The sequence below is a fragment of the Elephantulus edwardii genome, unplaced genomic scaffold (genome assembly GCF_000299155.1).
Source record: "Elephantulus edwardii isolate Elephantulus edwardi_28Jun2011 unplaced genomic scaffold, EleEdw1.0 scaffold00299, whole genome shotgun sequence".
In the NCBI taxonomy this organism is placed as follows: Eukaryota; Metazoa; Chordata; class Mammalia; order Macroscelidea; family Macroscelididae; genus Elephantulus; species Elephantulus edwardii.
Genome location: NW_006400049.1, coordinates 3,040,594 through 3,049,295, shown reverse-complemented (window position 1 = coordinate 3,049,295; position 8,702 = coordinate 3,040,594). Strand labels below are relative to the sequence as shown.

Sequence of the window (8,702 nt, the reverse complement as noted above, 5' to 3'; positions counted from 1 at the left end):
GATTCAGAGAAGAACTGTCACTAATTCCTCCTTAAATATTTCAGAAAATAGAAAAAGACTGAATTCTCCCAGACTCATTCTATGAAGCAAACATATCCTTGATTGCAAAGTCAGGTATGCAAGGATGGTTCAATCTAAGAAAACCAACCAATGTAATACATCACATTAATAAAGCAAATAACTTTCGGTCCTGGTGGCAGTGTGGTGGAGCCAGCAGTGCTTTCCTTCCTGGCCTTCGAGCACCCAGTCCTGGCTGTCAGCCAGCTCTGCAGCTCTCTCCTCCACCATGACGGAACAGGCCATCTCATTCGCCAAGCTGGCTGGGGGGGGGGGGGGCATCGCCACTGCTGTCTCTAAGACGGCCCTTGCCCCTATCGAGGGGGTCAAGCTGCTGCTGCAGGTCCAGCACACCAGCAAGCAGATTGCGGTGGACAAGCAGTACAAGGGCATCGTGGACTGCATCGTGCACATCCCCGGGGAGTAGGGCATGCTGTCCTTCTGGAGAGGCAACCTGGACAACATCTACTTCCCCACCCAGGCCCTCAACTTCGCCTTCAAGGACAAGTACAAGCAGGTGTTCCTGGGCGGGATGGACAAGCACACCCAGTTCTGGCGCTACTTCGCTGGCAACCTGGCCTCGGGCAGCAGCCGGGGCCACCTCACTCTGCTTCGTCTACCCGCTGGACTTCACCGGACGCGGCTGACCGCTGATGTGGGCAAGTCGGGCATGGAGCGCGAGTTCAAGGGCCTGGAGGACCGCCTGGTCAAGATCAGCAAGTCGGCCGGCATCCGCGGCCTCCACCAGGGCTTCAACATTTCCATGCAGGGCATCATCATGTACTGGGCCGCCTACTTCAGCTTCTAGCACACGGCCATAGGTATGCTCCCAGACCCCAAGGGCACGTACATCGTGGTCACCTGGATGATTGTGCAGATGGTCACCGGGGTGGCCGGAGTGGTATCCTACCCATTCGACACCGTAAGGAGAAGGATGATAATGCAGTCTGGCCGGAAAGGAGCGGACATCATGTACATGGGGACAATTAACTGCTGGCGTAAGATCTTGAAGGACGAGGGCGGCAAGGCCTTCTTCAAGGGAGCCTAGTCCAGCGTGCTGCGGGGAATGGGTGGGGTCCTCGTGCTGGTCATCGATGAGCTCAAGAAGGTCATTTAGGGCCGCTGCTGAAGGGTGACCCTCCCCCTCCGTGTAGACCACCAGCCACCCCTCCGTGTGGACCGACCCCCTTTCCATGTGGACCACTGTCCTCCAGTACTTCCCTATCTGTCAGGACTACCGGGCCCATGGCTTGACCACCTCAGACCACCGCCCACCAGCACTGCACATGCATCCAGTAGTGGACGGTTCCCGGGGACCTCAGTCCAGAGGGCGCACGGCACCCCTCCTCGTGTGTCCAGTATTCATTTACAGAATCATGACTCCTCCCGCCCACCTGTGCGAAGGTGTGTGCACCCCGCCCACCTGTGGTGCGTGCCTGCCTTCGTCAGCGCCCCCACTCCTGCCAGGTCAGCCCCCCATCATCTCTTAAGTAGGGACCAGCCAGACCAATAAACAGGAAGCGCCAAATAAATGAATAAAATAGATAGATAAATAAATAAATAAAGCAAATAACAAGAACCACATGATCCTTTCAATTGATGCACAAAAGGCCTTTGACAAAATCCAACTCCCTTTCCTGATTAAAACACGTAACAAAACAGGATTAGAGGGGAATTTCTGGTAAAAAATATATACACAGACCCAATAGCCAACATTGTTCTCAATGGCATTCCCTTTGAGAACAGGAACTAGGCAAGGATACCCACTATAACCTCTTCTATTCAATATTGTATTGTAAGTCTTAGCTATAGCAATAAAGCAAAAGAAGGAAATAAGAGATATCCAAATGGGCAAAGAGGAGGTAAAATTACCTCTCTATGCGAATGATATAATAGTATACTTAGAAAACCCTGAAGATTCAGCAAGAAAACTACTGGGCATAGTTGACCAATTCAGCAAAGTGGCAGGATTCAAGATCAACATACAAAAATAAACTTGATTTCTTTACAGTGACATAGGAATACAGTGCTGGAGCTAAGAAAAACAGTATCCTTCACAATAGCTAATTACAAGGTTAAGTACCTGGGAGTAAATCTAACCAGAAGCACAAAGGATCTATTCAAAGAAAATAACAAACAAAAAAAATTATACAACAAACAAACATTATTACAAGAAACAAAAGAGACCTGGAGAAGTGAAGAATATCCCTTGCTCATGGATAGGAAGACTCAATATTGTGAAAACGCCAAAACTACGAAAGGCAATTTACACGTTCAATGCAATCCCAGTACGAATACCAATCCCATTCTTCAACAAGATGGAAAAGGTAATCTCCAGTTTCATTTGGAATGGAATGAAGTTCTGAATAAGCAAATCACTCCTTAAAAATAGAAAAAAGGTAGGCGGCACCTCACTCCCTGATTTCAAATCCTACTACACTGCCGGGGTGGTTAAGACAGCGTGGTACTGATACAATAACAGACACATAGACGAATGAAATAAAATTGAGAACCCGGAAATGACCATTTACCAATGATCAACTGATTTTTGACAAGGAGATGAAACCGGTTAAAGGGGGAAACTACACTTTGACATACTTTGGACATGTTGCCAGGAGGGATGGGTCCTTGGAGAGGGACATCATGCTTGGGAGGGTGGAGGGACGGCGCAGGAGGGGAAGACCCCTATGAGATGGTTTGATTTGGTGACTGGGGTAATCGGGATGGGTGTGTCAGAGGCAGTGCGGTTGGCGCAGGATAGAGCAGGGTTTAGGGCGGTTGTGCATAGGGTCGCTATGAGTCGCAAACGACTCGAAGGCACAAAACAACAACAACAGCCTTTTTAACAAATGGTGTTAGAAAAATTGGAAAAATATCTCCAGAAGACTCAAGCAACATCCACACCTCACTCCATATACAAAAACCGACTCAAAGTGGGTCATGGACCTAGGACTAAAACCAAGGACTATGAACTTCATTAAAGAAAAGCTTGGAAGAACTCTAGTAGCCCTAATCTACAACATAAGAGTCTTTCAAGTATCCTGAAAAATCTACAACCAGGGGAAGATAAAATAGATGAATGGCGTCTTCTAAGAATCAAATTCCTATACACATCCAAAAACTCCTCCAACAGGGAAGCCAAAGACTGGGAGAAAATAGTTTTTAAAGACATGTCTGATAAGGGATTTAGAATTTATAAAATACTTGAGCACCACAACAAGATAAAGGTAAACACCCAATTGAAAATTGGTCATAGGATATGAACAGACACTTCACCAAAGAAGACATTCAGATGGTGAACAAACACATAAAGAAATGTTCAAAATTCCTAGCTCTAAGAGAAATGCAAATTAAAACAATTATGAGATATCTTCCCACCCTAGTAAGAATAGCAAAATTTAACAAAACAGCAAACATCACTGAAACCCTTATTCACTGTTTTTGGGAATATAAAGTGGTTCAACCACGATGGAAGGCAGCATGGCACTTTCTCAAGAAGTTGGAAATAGAAATACCGTTTGACCCAGCAATTCCACTATTGGTAATATAGCCTAAAGAAACCAGAACTGTCATCCAAGCAGATCTATGCTTACCCATATTTACTGCAGTTTTTTTCACAATAGTGATGAGTTGTAATGAACACAAGTGCCCATCAGCAAATGAATGGATAGAGAAGCTGTGGTATATTCACACAATGGAATACTCTGCTGCATTGAAGAGCAAGGAACTCATGCAATATTATTCAAAATGGGTGATCCTAGAGAACATTACGCTAAGTGAAATAAATGCTGCTTAGTGCCACTGTTGTAAAGCAGGACTGACTTTGGAATTAGCGGAATACTGGAAGGGATAAAAAAGTGTATACTGCATTGAAACAGATGAGGGAGAGAACTGTTTAAGGAGGAATATATGATTAGATATTATTGTCCTTCATTACCATAGGCTCTTGCTTATATGTTGATTCATGAAATTCTTCTGTGTCTGCCAGTTCCTTTCAATACAGTGACTCAGTATATTCTTTCCATCTTCTTCTAACACTTCCTGGATCATTTAATATTCTGCCTAAAGCATCCTTGATTATAGCAACTCTAGGTTTGAATTTGCTCTTCAGTTCCTTGAGCTTAAGAAATGCTGAACGAGTTCAGCCCTTTTGGTTTTCTGACTCCAACTCCCTGCACATTTAATTATAATATTTTACTTTGTCATCCCGTGCTGCCTTTTGAAATCTTCTGTTCAGCTCTTTAGTATCTTGAATTCTTCCTTTTGCTTTGGCTTCTCTGTGCTTCAGTGCAATATTCAGAGTCTCTTCTGACATCCATATTCGTCTTTTCTTCCTCTTCTGTCTTTGCAATGATTGTTTGCACTCTTTCTGGATGATACCCTTGATATCCTCCAACAACTCATCTGGTCTTCGATCATTAGTGTTAAAGACCTCAAACCTATTCCTGAGATGGTTCTGAAATTCAGGTGGGATAGACTCAAAGTCATATTTTGGTTCCTGTGGATTCGGTTTAATTGTCATCAGCTTCAACTTGAATTTGCATATGAGTAGTTGGAGTAAGTTTAGGCTGCTTTGAAGGAAATAGCAAAAAATAAGGCCCCAGGAACAGATGGTATACCAATTAACCAATTTCAGCTAACAGATTCTGCACTGGACATACTCACCAAGTTGTGCCAAGAAATCTGGAAAACAACCACTTGGCGAACTGACTGGAAGAGATATACATTTGTTTCCATCCCAAAGCAGAGTGACCCAACAGAGTGTGGAAACTATAGAACAATATCATACATTTGATATGAAAGCAAGATTCTATTGAAGATTATCCAAAAATGACTGGAACAGCCCATCAGCAGAGAACTGTCAGAAGTCCAGGCTGGCCTTAGAAGGGGCAATGGTACCAGGGATAATGTAGCTCAGATGGATCCTAGCTGAAAGCAGGGAATACCAGAGGAATATATATCTGAGTTTCATTGACTATGCAAAGGCGTTTGACTGTCTGGATCATAACAAACTGTGGCTGACTCTGAGAAGAATGAGAATCCCAGAACACTTGATCATGCTAATGAGAAACTTATACTTGGACCAACAGGCAGTTTTCAGAAAAGAACAAAGAAACACTGCATGGTTCAAAATTGGGAAGGGCATACACCAGGGATGCATCCTATCTCCATACCTTTTCAACCAGTATGCAGAACAGATCATCCAGGAGGCTGAGCTCTATGAGGAGATATGTGGGGTCAGGATTGATGGAAGATGGATCAACAATCTGCGTTATGCAGATGACACAACCCTGCTTGCTGAAACTGAGGAGGACCTGAAGTATTTACTGCAGAGGGTCAAGGCTGTAGCCTTCAATATGGATTCAGGCTCAATGTCAAGAAGACAAAGATTCTCACCACTGGACCAACTGGCAGCACCAGGATGGATGGTGAAGAGATTGAGATTGTTCACAGTTTTAGTTTGCTTGGCTCCACAGTCAACACTCTTGGCACCAGCAGCCAGGGAATGAAAAGACTAATTACAATAGGAAAGCCTGTTGTTAGGGCCTCTCCAAAGTACTGAAGAGCAATGGTGTCACTCTGGAAACTAAGGTGCATCTGATACAGGCCATGGTCTTTGCAATCACTTGTTATGCATCAGAGAGTTTGACGATAACTAGGGAGGATAGAATGAGAATTAATGTCTTTGAGCTGTGGTGCTGGAGAAGAGCATTGCATGTACCATGGACTGCCAAGCAAACAAACAGATTCATCCAGGAGAGGGTTAAACCAGGCTGCTCCTTGGAGGCAAGGATTCTGGGGCTTCATCTGACATACTTTGGACATATAGTAAGGAGAGACTGCTCCTTGGAGAGGGACATGATGCTTGGGAGGGTGGAGGGACGGTGCAAGAGGGGAAGACCCTCTATGAGGTTGATTGATTTAGTGACTGGGGTAATCGGGATGGGTGTGTCAGAGGCCATGCAATTGAAGCAGGACAGAGCAGAGTTTAGGGCTGTACATAGGGTCAGCTGTGAGTCGCAAGTGACTCGACGGCACATAACCAAAAAAACAACATACTTGGACCAGGAGAAATTCATTAGAACAGAGCAAGGAAACACTATATGGTTCAAAATTAGGAAAGTCATACACCAGGGATGCATTCTGTCTCCATACTTTTTCAATATATATGCAGGTCAGATTATCTGAGAGGCTGGGTTCTATGAGAAAGAATGTGGCATCATGATTGGAGTTATGTGTCATGCAAATGACACAGCCTTGCTTGCTGAAACTGAGGACCTGGGGCATTTGCTGCAGAAGGTTAAAACTGCAGCATTCAATATGGGCTGAATTTCAATGTCAAGAAAACAAAGATTGACACCACTGGGTCAATTTAAAGCTTCATAAAAAGCTTCAAAAAAAAAAACAGTGAAAGACATAAACTTTATCAAAATACAGAAAATTTCTTTTTGTTCAGAGACTTCTTATTTATCCTTCTATTCTTTCACTCCCAGAAGATGTTATTCATTATTATGTCATTTTCCTAGGTCTCTATATTAGCATAAATTGTATAGAAAACAAAGATATACTTTAATATTTCCTTTCCTTTTCTAACTTGGGTTCTTAAGAGAAGGGAAGATGTTATTCATTCTTACTTCCCTCAGATTTCTTCAGTAACTCACATAAAATAAGCATTTATCAACTTGAATAAAATTCTTCTGGGGGGAATCTAGTCCAGAGGATATATTAACTTACTAACAAGCAATTATAATGTTTCAGGTGATGTTGTCTGTAGCATAGCCAAGAAAGGAGAACAGTTGATTCGGAGGGAACAGTTGAGTTTTTCATTAGTATTTTAATACTTAATATGCCCTAAAGGCTCTTAATATTGTTTTTGTTGTTGATTACCTTCAAGTTGAGTATCGTTCATAACAACCCTGTGAACAAAAGGCCTGAAACTCATCTACAAATATTAGCATTTATCAAAGTTCATAGAGGTTCCTGAGGCATGATGTTTAGGAAGTAGATGACACTCCTGCTTCCTGATATTAACTAAAGTTAAATAAAATTAGGAGTTGAGTAACTCACTCTCATTCAACTCATTCCAGTGGCTTATACTGGTGTTCTTTCCATCACTTCAGAAAAATGGATGTTCTACAGCTCAGAGGCCAATGGAAATGAAAACAAAGCACCATCAAACAATAAAAATCTTGGTCAAGCTGTTCTCCATTCCTGTAGCACTGCATACTTTTCCAAAATAGTTTGTCCTGTGATATCTTATTTGTTTCTGAGGATATGCCATATTAGAACTTTCATCATGGCCATTGCCAAAGTAAAAGATTTGGGATGGAATGACTCAGCTGACTCACCTGTTGCAATGGCAAGACTTACATGGAAGAACTTTTACTCAATAGTTGAAAAACAAAAAGTCAAACCAAATCATTCCAACTCAGAAAAAGCCCGGTTTTCAAGGCTAACAACCTCAACAAAAGAAGACGTCTCATTTTTCTGCCTCCAAGTAGCTGGTGATTTCAAACTATCAAACTTTCATTTAGAGTGGCCTGACCTATTACCCCATGCTATGCTATACTGTGCTACACTAGGGCTATTTACCATTATATACACACAAAGTACTTTGTGGTCATGAAGTCTGTGGAAATCTTACTGTAAAATAAAGTAAAAATAATAAAATGAAAAAAAAAGAAAACAAAGATTGACACCACTGGGTCAATTTAAAGCTTCATAATAGACAAAGAAAAGATAGAGATTGTTATCAGGGTTTGCTTGCTTGGCTCTACAATCAACACTTGGTACCAGCAGCAAGGAAATAAAAAATGAATTGCATTGGGGAAAATATGTTGTCAGGGACCTCTCAAGAGTTGTGAAGAACAATAATGTCAGTATAAAGACTAAGGTGCACTTGATCCAGGCCATAGTCTTTACAACTACTTGCTATGCATTAGAGAACTGGAAAATGACTAAGGATGATAGAAAAAGAATTGATATCTTTGAGTTGTGGAGCTTAAAAAGAGTGCTAAATATACCATGGACTGCTAAGAGAACAAACAGGTTCATCCTGGAGAGGATGAAATCAGGCTGCTCCTTGGAGGCAAGTCTTTTGAAGCTCTATCTCACATACTTTGGGCATGTTGCAAAGAGAGACCAGTCCTTGGAAAGGGATATCATGCTTGGAAGTGTGGAGAAACAGCATAAGAAAAGAAGAGCACAGGTGAAATGAACGTACTCAGTGATTGGGGTGATGAGGATAGGTGTGTCAGAGATGATGAAATTGGCTCAGAATAGAGCAGGGTTCAGAGCTGTTGTACATAGGATCTGTTGTACACTGGAGTTGAATTGACAGCACATTACAACAACCATTTCAATATTCATATATCCACCATTTCAATATTATCTTATTTTACCTGGATTTTATTTATATACCTATATTTATCTATCTATATCTATATCTGGATTGATACAGTGGCTGCAAATGTGCTAGAACATTTTGGAGATAGGAAAATGTCCAGACACATTGTTTGTAGCTCCCCTATGAGTAGCAGCCAACTTGGCAGTACATAAGAACAGGTTTGCACATGTAGATAGGTAGGTAGGTAGGTAAGTAGGTAGGTAGGTAGGTAGATATATATATATATCTATATCTATAT

The 8,702-nt window shown here is 42.2% G+C and overlaps 1 pseudogene; it reads left to right on the top strand.

The window, feature by feature from the left end:
- Positions 1-259: 259 nt before the first annotated feature.
- On the top strand, positions 260-1,174 carry LOC102868500 (annotated as a pseudogene).
- The last annotated feature ends 7,528 nt before the right edge of the window (positions 1,175-8,702 follow it).